The sequence below is a fragment of the Callospermophilus lateralis genome, chromosome X (assembly GCF_048772815.1).
Source record: "Callospermophilus lateralis isolate mCalLat2 chromosome X, mCalLat2.hap1, whole genome shotgun sequence".
Lineage (NCBI taxonomy): Eukaryota > Metazoa > Chordata > Mammalia > Rodentia > Sciuridae > Callospermophilus > Callospermophilus lateralis.
The window spans coordinates 88,624,037-88,636,452 of record NC_135325.1 but is presented as its reverse complement, the minus strand read 5'-3'; the positions used below and the strand labels follow the sequence as shown (position 1 = coordinate 88,636,452).

Here is a 12,416-nt window from a genome sequence, read left to right as displayed (position 1 = left end):
GGGGTTCAAAAATACTGATGACTAGATCTCACCCCAGGGACTCTGATTCCATTAATCTGTCGGGGAGGCACTGGAATTTTTAAAAGCCCTTTCAGTTTACTCTAGTGTCCATCCAGGATTGAGAACCATTGCTTTAGGGAGTGAGTTCTCAAATTATATGCTCATCACAATCACCTGGAAGGCTTGCTGAACACAGGTTGGGAGTGGGCACCCCCAAGTTTCTGATTCAACTCTAACGACTTGTCAGAGATGCCAGTACTGCTGTTTCTAGGGCCACACTTTGAATGCCTCTGGTCTCAAGTGTAGTGAAGCTATTTATGAAGATGAAGTGTAGGGGATAGGATATGAAATATCAGATTTGCATATCTGAAAGATCACTCAGGCCACTTTGGGAAGAATTCACAAAAGTGGGGAAAGAGAAAAAGTGAGAGAAGTGACACTATTATAGGAATTAAGGCAAGAGATGATGGGGGTGCTGTCCTGAACTAAGGAAGTGGCAGAGGAATGGAGAAAATGGATCACATTCAAGGAATGCTTAGGATGTAGACTTGACAGTGCTTAGTGACTGGTTGAATGTAGAATTAAGAAATAAAGATGAATGCAAGAAAAAAAGATGAATGAAAGGCAACTGTTGGGGTTTTTCCTTGGGCAATTGGTGACTCTGTACTGATGTTGATTATTATAATCAAAAGTTAAGGGCTGGGGTTGTGGCTCAGTGGTAGAGTGCTCACCTTGCATGTTTGAGCCTCTGGGTTCGATTCTCAGCATCACATAAAAATAAATAAACAAAATTAAAATATTTTATATATATATAAATAAAATAAAAAGTTTAATATGCCTGGTGCAGTGGTGGATGCCTGTAACCCCAGTGGCTTGGGATGCTGAAACAGGAGGATCATGAGTTCAAAGCCAGCCTCAGCAAAAACAAGGCACTAAGCAACTCAGTGACACCCTGTCTCTAAATAAAATGTTAAAAAGGGTGGGAATGTGGCTCAGTGGTTAAGCACCCCTTGGTTCAATCCCCAGTACTACCCCCCCCAAAAAAAAGTTAAATATATTACCAGGCTTGAGGTGAAACATGGGGAAGGGGAATATTTGTACCCTCAAATCTCATAGCAATAGTCCCAGGGAATTCAACAGGCACCTCTCACTGTCCCTCAACTTCTCCTTTCAGCATCATTGAGTTTTCACTTCAACCTAATCAACTTGGGACTCTTTTTAAAATACACGGAATGAAAAAGGAAGATGATGATCACCCTGGTGCAAAGACCATCCCCCCAAGCCCCAGGTACAATCCTTGCTCCTCTGCTATTCCATAGGTATGTTTATTTCATTCATTCATTCATTCATTCATTCATTCATCATTTTAACAAATAGCTGTAAGGCTACTGCTAGAGGGCTTTTGAAATAGTTGTAGAAGGTCATGTTTCACATCCAGGTAAGGAATTCATAACCTTCTCTTATATAACCAACAAAACAAATGCTTAAAGTACAGCCTGCAAAGGAATTCATTCTGCATGGATTTAAAATGTATAAAAATGAGCAATTTTCCAGCACATCATCGGTTGCAACTATTTGTAAGTCTCCTCTGTGGGCAAGTAGACTGCCAGCAATCAGCAAGACCAGCAGAAATGATGGATGGGATAATTGTCCATTAGAGTACAGATAACTTTTGTACCGTGGGAGGGTTCGACAGGGTAGAGACATGATAGATGGAGGAAGAGTTCACTAACGTGATAGGAGTTGCAGCTCCATTTCTCGTAGTAACAATTCTCTGGCTGAATCAATGATAAATCAAAGACGCATTCTCATTTGAAACCCTTTGCTCACCAGTGCACAACCTTTGCTTTGGGTTGAATTTAATAGCATCATTAAAAACTGCTGTTCAAGAAACTCAAATGACTTCTCCCCAGAAGTCATGGCATAAGACAGCGCTTTTGTGGACTCTTCGAGGGCAGGGTCCATGTAGGGTGTATGTGTGTGTTTTAAATATTAAAATCCTCAGTGACTAGCACAGAGGCTGACACGTACATTGCACTCACTAAATGTTTGCAGAGCAAGGTGAAATGAATTAATACATCAGTCTATTCATTCTACTGTTTATTCCTCCAACAGACATTCATTAAGTAGGGGAATTAAGAGCTCTAGCCCTGCAAATAGACACTTTAGGCTTCAAATTCTTGCTCCAATCAGCTTTATGCACTTGCACAAATAACAGCCTCTCTGAGCCTGTTGCCTCCTGTGCAAAGTGGGAGACATATTGATACTTGCTTTTCCACAGCTGTGTGAGGATTAAATTAGTTAGTGTTTACTACAAGTCCTGGCCCAAAGTAAGTGCTCACTAAAGGGCAACTGCTATTTTTATTGTTGTATATGCTAGGCTAGCCTTTCTCAACTAAATAGGTCATTACAAGAGGCACAGAATGTCTTATGAAAGGACAAGGCTTTGGGCCAAAGCTGGTTTTCATTAACATGGTTATTTATGGTTCCTAGCCCAGCGCCCCACTGCCCTAGGCCTACCATTTCTGGCCTGATGCCATCCTGTGGCAGCTTGGGCTATATCTAAGTGGGCTGTGCTCTCTAGAGAAGCTTGAGAAACTGTGGAGCAGAAAGGTGAAGGAGAAAGGTAAGAGCTGGAGAGGATCCAATTAACCATCAACGTTCAATTCCTGCCACACACACACCACTCCCATCATTGTCAACTCCCTTGTTGCTTTTCTATGCTTTTGTGTAGCTCTTCCTGGCAACATTTCACCTACTAATTGCTATTTCTAATGTTTATCCTCTTGGCTCAGTTAAGCAAGTTTGTCCGTGATTTTCATATTTATTTTAAGGCAACGTAGTAGAAAATACTTGACTATGGAGCTTAGTCAGGACACAAGAGAGGCTATATAACATAGTGATTATAAGAGGATTCTGGAGAGAGAAATAGCACCACTGAAAAGCTGTGTGACCCAGGGTATGTTAGTTAATGTCTCTGAGCCTTAGCTCTAAAAAGGGAAAAGTGGGAATAATGATCATCAAGACTAAATGGAAATCACCTAGCACAGTGCCTGTTACACAGTAAAGTGCTCACTAAATGGCGACTGTGACTATTGCCCCAGATAAGGAAATGGGAGCTCAGAAAGGGATAACACTCATAGCTATTTGGTGGCTAAGGCTTCTGCTCCTTTTTCCTTTAAAAAGGCCTGCCTCTTTAAAGCCTTTTACAGTCCCTGTTTACACATATTCTGATAGTCTACATACTAAGTTCATCCCTTTTTCAAATGAAGAAAATTTAATACATTTAAATGTATGCTTCCCATATCTGTAGGCCTGCAAGGTTTTATGAGCAACTTGGGCACAGGAATTTTAGCTTGCTTATCTAATATGTGTTCAATTAAAGTTTGGTGAATTTTGAGCAAGCTGTCAATAAACTACCCAAGCTTTATATGTCCCACATCTCTGTGTTACATTACAAGCGGCACAGAAAAATGGAATGCGTGCATATAGGCCTGGCTTTGAACTCTACAATTGGTTGCTGGGTATAAAGCACCAAAACCTATTGGACAAATGCAGTACTGCATAAGCAAGGGGAAGAGGAAGGAGAGGAGGAGGAGTAACAGCAGTAGATGAATTCTGTGTTTTTTGCAGTACTGGGGATTCAACCCAAGGGTGCTCTACCACTGAGCTACACTTTCAGTCCTTTTATTTTTTAAAATTCAGAGACAGGGTATCACTAAGTTGCTTAGGGCCTCATTAAATTGTTGAGGCTGGCCTCAAACATGCAATACTCCTGCTTCAGCCTCCCAAGTCACAGGGATTTATAGGCGTGTACCACTGCCCCCAACTTGAATTTTGTGAAGGGCCTACAATGTGTTACTTGAAGGAAGTATAGTTTAATTGAGGCACATAAATCTGAGTCTGAATCCCAGCTCCCCAATTATTGTCTGTGATCTTGTATCATGTTCCCTAAGCTTCAGTCTCTTCATTGTAAAATTAAGATAATAACAGTTCCTACCTCATAGCTTTGCAATGAAAATAAAATAAGACATAGTCTAGAAATGCAGCACCTTACCCATTATGAAGACTCAAAAAAGCTATTTGATGTATTGATTCATCAGTAAAATGACATGAATGAAACCATTTAGCATCTGCATGAGATTTGAAGGAGGAAGAGATAATTCCTGATAAGAACTAGTTCAACACTTAACTGCCTTTCTCTAACCAAAAAAATATCTAATGTTGAAAACACTAGAAAATTAGCATACTCCTCCTGAATACATAGCAAGAAGCTCCTGTTTCATATGATAACCACACAGTTGCTGGACCTAAGTGAGTCCCTCAGAATGTGACTGAGTGTCAAAGCCTGATACATATAGAATAGTTGATCATGTTAGTGCCCTTCTCACTCTCCTTCCAAGGGGCTAGAAACAAATGCACCAATAACCAACAAGCCCTCAACAAAAAAAATATGGAGTCAAAGTGGTTAAGAACTGATCATGGGTGCTGGCTTCCGCAGCACATATACTAAAATTAGAATGATACAGAGAAGATTAGCATAGCCCCTGCGCAAGGATGACACACCAATTGTTGAAGTGTTCCACATTTTTATTGAAAAGATTTCATTGCCACAAGAGCCAAAAATAAATGAAAATTGGGGAAAAATAAGAACTAACCATGGTAATGACCTCATTAGAATGACCTTGTGCTCTTGACCCTGGTGTGGCTACCCAGCGTGAAGAGTCTCTCAGGTTGAGCAACTGACCCTGGCAGGGAAGTCTTGTCACGATGCATCACAATGCTACCATACATCCTTTCTTCTCTTTTTGGTGGGATGGGATATAATAGGGTGGGATCAGCTCACAGCACCTCATCTGAAAAATCTCTTTTCTCCTCTATTGGTTGCCCCAAAACACCATCCTTGTTTGGACATGCACGGAGTATAGCATTCAGGATTCCTTCATTCCCTCTTTTTTAGTGTTCAGACTGGCTGTTTGCCAAGGTAACTACATAGCATTGTCAAAGAGCAGGTGAGTTTGGGGAATATCTCTTATCTTCTCCAATATATTAACTCCCTGAAAATTAAAGCAGCCAGAGACCCCCTTGGAAAGAGCATATAAGTTCTCCCAGGGCTTCCAAATGAAAGTCCCTACAAGACACTGAACAGGTTTGTCATTTTCAAGGGGAAAAATACCCAGGTTTGGTAGCTGCTTTTTGGAAATTTGAGAAGTGACCTGCAAGTTATGTTTCTAATGTGAAAACCACTCTATTTTTCTTATAGGCAACTGTTGGATATGTGGCATTGCAGTCATGGGTGTGAAGCATCTGGTTTTAACCAGAATGTGGGTGATTTGCTCCCAATTGGGGAGGGCAGGGAAATATGGCTTTGCCTCCTGGTCTTGTGCCTGGCCCACACATGCAAATTCCTGTCTGCAAACTAGTTCTTCTTTGCCAGGATTCAATAGGTTAATGTCAGAAGTTGGCAAAGGGCAGTCTGTGGTTACAGTGAGTGCCACATGGCGACAGGTAAGGACAACAGAAGACTGCCAGAGAAGGGAGCCCAGTTTGACTGAGGGACAGGTGACCTGGCTTGCCAGTCAGGGGAGAGAACAGGCCCTGGTCCAGGCCAATATTGGAGGTCCAGAGAACATAGCCAGAAGAAACCTGGACATGGAAAAGGAGATGACAGCTACCATTTATTGAGCACTTATTCTGTGCCAGGCACTATGCCAGGTCTGGATATGTTCTCTCATTTAATCCCAGCAAGAGCCCCATTTTACAGAAAGGGAAACTTGGCCAAAAGGAAAAGACAGATCAAAACCAGGAATGGGGAACAACACAAATACCAAAGCACTCAGAAGGCAAAGTACTTGGGGTCAGTTGCCAAGAAATATTCAAGAACCTGAGTTCTTTATGGCCATAGCATTTGGGATTTGGAGATTTCTAGCTAAGGCACTCCATCCCTTTGGCTGGCTCCCTTATCAGGCCAGCTCTGACTGTCACACCTCAAAGTGGCTGGCAAGAGCACAGGTGGTTTGGCAAGGATTGGAACCAGAAGACGAATGAACATGTGCCCTGCCATAGATTGCTTTGAGGAGTCCCTTTAATGGCCATATGCCATAAAACCCCAGCTAGCATATCAATGGCAGAAGGATCGATGAGTTGCAATAGAAAAGTTGGCACATGAACTTGAGCTCTGATTATACTTCTGTAATCAATGCTAATTATTTCCTCCTTTGGAACTAAGATGTTCTGCCATCATAAAAACCTGTTGATAAATGCAAATATACTTGAATTACGGTGCCCAAGACCCCTGCTTAAGCACACTAACAACCACAATGAAAACATGGGTCCTATCAAAACAAGCACACAATAGAAGTCACAACAGACTCTGAAACATGACTTTCCCATGGAGGCATTCCCCACATACAACATCCTTCATTTGTTCTTGAGCCCAAACTGTAAGTTAGGGAACAAATGATACTGTATTACAGCATCTTACCACTAGAGTGTACAACTCCCACACTCATGGAAAGCAAGCTGCTCTCACCTGCAGAAAGCGGTGCCTACAAGCAGAAAAGTCCAAGTGCATGAAGAGTTAGATCCTGCTTGGTTCTTTGAAGGGCTAGAAAGCATTTCAAAGGTGACATACATCAGAGAGATCCATTTCCACTGGCTGGGCTGGGAAACGAAGTCAGAGGGGCTGGCAGAGAACCTCAGACAATGACAACACAGTTGCATTCCCAGCTGTGTTAAATGACCAGCATATCATGATTGCCTTTTCACGCAAATATCAATGACATAATCCTAACAGGCTTGCAGTTCTCTCAGTGGTGTAATAAAACAATGACCCAATTCTTTTTGAAGGCTGCAGCAGCAGATATGATGACTGGGTATGTTGTACAGGGCACTACGTGTGATGGATGGGGCACAGTAGGGCAGCAAACTGTGTGCCGGGGATTGGAAACCAGCCTCCCGAGCCAAAACTCCTGCCATTCATCTAGTCGGAAAAAAAAATAAAGCTATTCAGTATGAAAGTTCCCACTTGTTCTCATGACGGAGGCCAGTTGGGAAAATGTGGCGCAGCGATGATTGAAGCAAATTCTGTTTAAAAATCCAGCCGGTTTGTGGATATTTGTTTATTTATAACTCCCCCCCGCCGCCCCGCCGCCCCACACCCTGCTCATTCTGCAAAGGATTTGAGATGGGATTTGAACACTGAAAGTTTGTTTAAGTCCTAAACAGGTCCAGCTACTTTTTCAACTGACGACAAAATGAAACCCTTTGGATCAAGTGCCTTGCTGTGTAGAACACTGCTTTGGTTTTTTCAGTCAAAGCTAGTCCTCCTTGTACCCTGCGGTGAGAGACACTTCCCCCAGAACACTCCTGTCCCCAGTGCTACACTTTGCCAGGGAAATAAACATGAGCCCATCACCCTGAAACCTGACAAAAATAAAGGAACATGGATTCCCTCCCTCATTCATTTATTCAACCGATATTGATTGGTACCCATTCTGTAGCAAGCTCTATTCCAGGCACAGGAGAAGCAAAATAAAGAAGACCCACCCTCTCTTTGCACTTGAGAAGCTCCCAGCCTAGTTAAAAACAACAAAACCCTTATTCTTCAGTATGACTAGTGTTGTGAAAGAAACATATCCAAGGGTGGAGTGGGGTAGGGACTGCAGGTGCTATAGATGATTTAGTTTGTGGACTCAGAGTGCCTTGGGTTCAACTTTTGGTTCAGCCTCTCCCTCAATCCGTGGCCTTGGGCTCTTCACATAACATCTCAGAGCCTCAATTCTCTCATCTGTAAAATGGAGCTAATAATAGAAGTTATGTTCCTGTGTTATTATGAGGACTAAATGAGATAATCTGCATAGAACACTTAGAACAGTTTTTGGCATGCAGTAAGCACCCGATAAAAATTTAGTTTTTTTATGCTTTTTTATTCCTTTTGTTTAATTTCGTAAGACTGTGTCTGGTGATGAGACTCCAAGGACTGGTTTCTAAAACAGAACTGTTTTCAACAAACTCCTCCCTTTAGCCCCAATTTTTTTTTCATATGGAATGACACAGATCTACCATGATTTTTTCCCCTCAGCAACCATATGTCTGGCAAGAACCACAGGGAGAAAATATTTCCCAGATGGTTTTGCTTATGTTAGCCTACTATGTGCCAAGTACCTTTCTAGATGAGAGGGACACAATGCTAAGCAATACAGACAAGGTCCCTGTCCTCTTAGAGCTTATATTCCAGTGGGAGAGACATACCAGAAACAGAAAATATAAATAGACATAATTACCCAGAGAAGTAAGTACAATTAAGAAAGCATTGCCCACAAAAAGAATATGAGGGAGGGGCAGGAGGGAACTAAATGTAGGTGGCCAAAAACTGCTCTTCTTAGGAGGTAACACTTAAGCAGAGACTGAATGGTAAAGAAACGTCCCATGCTGAAAGCAAGAGCAAAGGCAGCCCAGGCAGAAGAGGCAGCATACATAAAGGCCCTGGGGCAGGAAAAGACTTTGGGAATGTTCCAGAAATTAAAAGAGCAGTGTGACTGAGACAGATCCCTGGTAGTGAGGTAAAGCAGGCAGGATTATATTATTGCATGCATATCGAAGCTGAGAAAGCCCAGAAAGATTAATAGACTTACCCACAATGCCTTGCAGATAGTAGACACTCCATAAGTTGTAGAATGCTCAGTCAATAGGGCGGGGCTGAGGCTCTCTGCCTTCCAAATTCAGACTGAGATTTCCCACCACAACTAGGAATCAGCTACCCAGGGAGACTGAAATATACAGTGGTTTTTTTTTTTTTTTTTTTTTTTTTTGTGAGTCATAGGCAACGCGCATTAGAGTGCGGGGTCGAGTGGCCCCAGCTGCTGCTTGTGTGTAAGGGGTGGGGGTGGGCTCAGGCCGTGGCTGAAGCTTTTTAGCATGTTTATGATGAGCTGAAAGCACTCACTGCTTAATTTAAAATACGGCTCTCACATACACATACAATTCAGCAGCTAGGGGAGCTGCCAGGAATTGAGGCTAAGTGTAGAAAATTGGAGGATCAGGAATATCAGGTACCCGACCCTGTTTCCCATCTCCAACAGGCTGTATCTGATCCCATCCAGTCCCATATCCTGGAACCAACTCCTGGAGATTAAGACATGGAGTGGGAGAACAGTAGTCTGGAGACTCTCCAAAGCCCTGCACACTAGCCACACTGGTAACGCCACCCAGGCTTCAGCTTTCCTGCCTTCCTCTGCCTCCATGCCTCAAAGCCCAAAGCTACTCTCTCACTGAAGCCTTCTCCTTGCAGTCCCTCCTCCCCATCCCTGAAATCTGACATTGGGAAACCTCATCTGGCCTGATTGGAAACTGCCTGGACTGAATGCTGCTTTTTTCCCATGTGTGTATCTTGTCACCCCAACCACACGGGGGCCCTCAGCACACGATTCAGGAATTGAGTATTTTTTCTATTCCCCACAGTTCTCAGCACAGTTCTTATATAGACACACTGTGTCTCCTGTGTATTTGTCCATGGGTTGCATGACAGTATGATTAGAAAAGCCTTTTGGATGAAGTACCTGCTTTTAATTGAAGAACAAGAACTTCAACTTGACAAAAATGTGGGAAACCCTCAGGGGTATCCAGTTCCCTTCCCATTGTTCCCCTACACACAGTATCCTTCTGGCAAGATGAATGAGCCTGGGACCACTCAAGCACAATGCCCCATTGAGTCATCTCTCTGGGACCCTTGCTTAGAGCATCTTTTTCTGGCTAGAAGGCATTCTCTCCAAGCTCTACCTGTCAAAACCCCAACTCATTCTTCAAAGCGAAGTTCAAATACCATCTCTTCTATGAAGACTTCTGAAGCACAATTAATTGATTGTTCTTAGCATCCGGGTTTTCCTGGTCCCCTGGGTCTACCTCTTTTATGGTATAGGCTGGTGAGACAGATTAGCCTAGTTTTAAACCCCAGCTCCATCACTTCCCAATGCAACCTCAGTTTTTCTCTTCTGGAAAGAGGTGTTGGAAATTGCCCATGAAATAATATCTGCAACCCACTCACAAGATAGGGCCTTCGGTGTTGGGGCAGGGGTTGTGATTCAGTAGTAGAGTACTTGGCTAGCATGAATGAGGCACTGGGTTTGATCCTCAGCACCACATAAAAATAAATTTAAAAAATAAAGGTATTGTGACCATCCACTATTAAAAAAAAAAAAAAGATGGGGCCTGCAGAGTTCAGGAAATGTTACTTATGAACATCCTCTTCATCATCCCTGGAAAGCAGAATGATTCAAAGTGTGGACTTGGGAACCAGACCTGGTTTGGTCACTTCCACGACCTTGGGTCAGTCACTTCCTCTCTGAGGGCCACTTTCCTCATATGAAAAATAAAGCAATAATCCTTTCCTCACCTTCATCATCGAACCTGTCGGGAAGATTCAAAGACATAATGTACTCAAGGTACAACACTCAGCACCAGGCCTGTCGCTTAGCAATTGCTTATTCTAGTCTACACACCTCTACAACCTAGAAAACTCCTTTAAGGGCATGGACAATATTTTACTTATCTTCCCATCTCTTGCTGCCTAGCCCAGAACCTCTGCAGCTGGCAGGCCTACAATAAATCATTGTTGAATTGAATCGAAAACCCAAACCAGATGTGCCTCCTCCCCTGTCAAATGAAGCTTTCAAGCTGGTGGGCTGGGCCTGCTGCCCCTTCACCCCCCTCTCTTTGAGCTGAGCAGCGGCCATTGTCTAGGCCTGGCTCTGGAGAATGAAGCAGGGCAGCAGGAGGAGGTAGGGAGGGAAAAGTGGGACAGTGAGATAGGAGAGAGCACTCTGTGTCTGCTCCTGGTGACCTCAAGCAAATTACCTTTGAAGGGCACTCGCCTGAAACTTCCATTGAATGAAAAGGGGTGACACACCAAAAGCCCTTCATCAATCCAGCATCTAGCTGCAGAAGAAAACTGCCTCTCCCCAAAACACTGAAAATCAGAAGTATGGTAAATGAAGGCATCAGACGAAAGCTCCCTTCTTCAGCACAGATGGTGAAACAGAGGTTCAGAGAGGTTCAGCTTCAAAATCACAAGACCAGGATTCAAAGTCAAGTCCAGCCAGCTCCACAGGTAAGCTCACTTGGAAACCTGCCTTTCGGCTAGTCTTGCTATAGAAGGACAGAGGTGTATATTTACCACCCCTCCCCCATGCTCCATTGCACAAGACCACTGGGAACAGAACATAGGGCTTTGATGGGGGAAAATACTCCCCAAAATACAAACCTGCTTTAAAACGGCAAAAAGAGGCCCAAGTCTTTAGTGTTTCTGAGCCAGAGCTGTGTAAACAGGACACAGGGCTAGCACACTATCCAGCACAGAGTGAAGGTTAAGAGCCCAACAGCAGAATATGGCTGCCTGGATTGTAACTCTGGCTCTGTCCCATGCTAACCTGCCCAATTCTGGGGAAGTGACTTAACCTCCCTATGCCTCTGTGATTTCATCTGTCCCGTGGCATTAATAACAGCACCTTCTTACAGGGTTGTATATAAGGATTCATTGAACTAATGTTTATAAAGCACTTGCCATTTGCCTGGCACGTGGTAAACACTAAACAACTATTTATTAAATAAAAATAAATATATGCCTCTGTTTCTCTGTAGACAGACCAGCCTAGAAACAGGGTTGCTGAATGGTTAGAGCTTACCTGTGGAGCCAGTCAAGCTTGGTTTTGAATCCTGGTCTCATGATTTCAGAGCTGAACGTCTATGCACCTCAGTTTTCCCATCTCTAACCTGGGGGTAATAACGGTCCCTTTTCTGTAGGCTGTTGTGAGCATTAAATGAGATATCTCCATATCTCCAAAGTCCTGAACACAGCGCCTGATACAATATGGTGAATAAGCACCCAATAAAGGCAGAATATTCATCATCTGAATCTTGTGTAGCACTTTGCTGCCTCCCCCCCTTTTTTTTGCTTCTTCTGGGTTAACACACAATATGTAGTTTTGGAAATACTGCCGCACTGAAGGAACAACTTCATCGTTTTGCCAATGAAATTCCTAAACATCTTATTTGAGAGCCAGAAAGGGAAACATTTTTGGTCATTTCTGAACCAACCAAGCACACCCAGTCAGTTTCCCCACTCAACAAACCTGAACCCCCAAAGCAGCAGAAAGTTACTTTGCAGGACAAAATCAGAGAAATGAATGTTTTACTGCAAACAAAAGCCATCTTTGTTTGCTGCCCAGCTTTGGGAGAAAAAAAAAATACCTCAACCCAGGAGCTTGGAAAATTCTTGAAAGTTCTCATTTTATTCCAGCAAATCCAACAGAATTGGCAAGACTCCTGGCCATGTGAACCTGAGTCAGAATGAGTCGCCTTTACTCACTTGCCTCCCCAGAGCACCTAGATCCCATAGGGTCCACTGGGCATCAATACAT

The 12,416-nt window shown here is 43.2% G+C and overlaps 1 non-coding gene across 1 annotated transcript; it reads left to right on the top strand.

Annotated features, from left to right (window-relative positions):
* The first annotated feature begins 4,485 nt into the window (after positions 1-4,485).
* Positions 4,486-4,592, top strand: LOC143639614 (U6 spliceosomal RNA). The gene has a single exon (XR_013154757.1). It is a non-coding gene; the product is annotated as a U6 spliceosomal RNA (small nuclear RNA).
* The last annotated feature ends 7,824 nt before the right edge of the window (positions 4,593-12,416 follow it).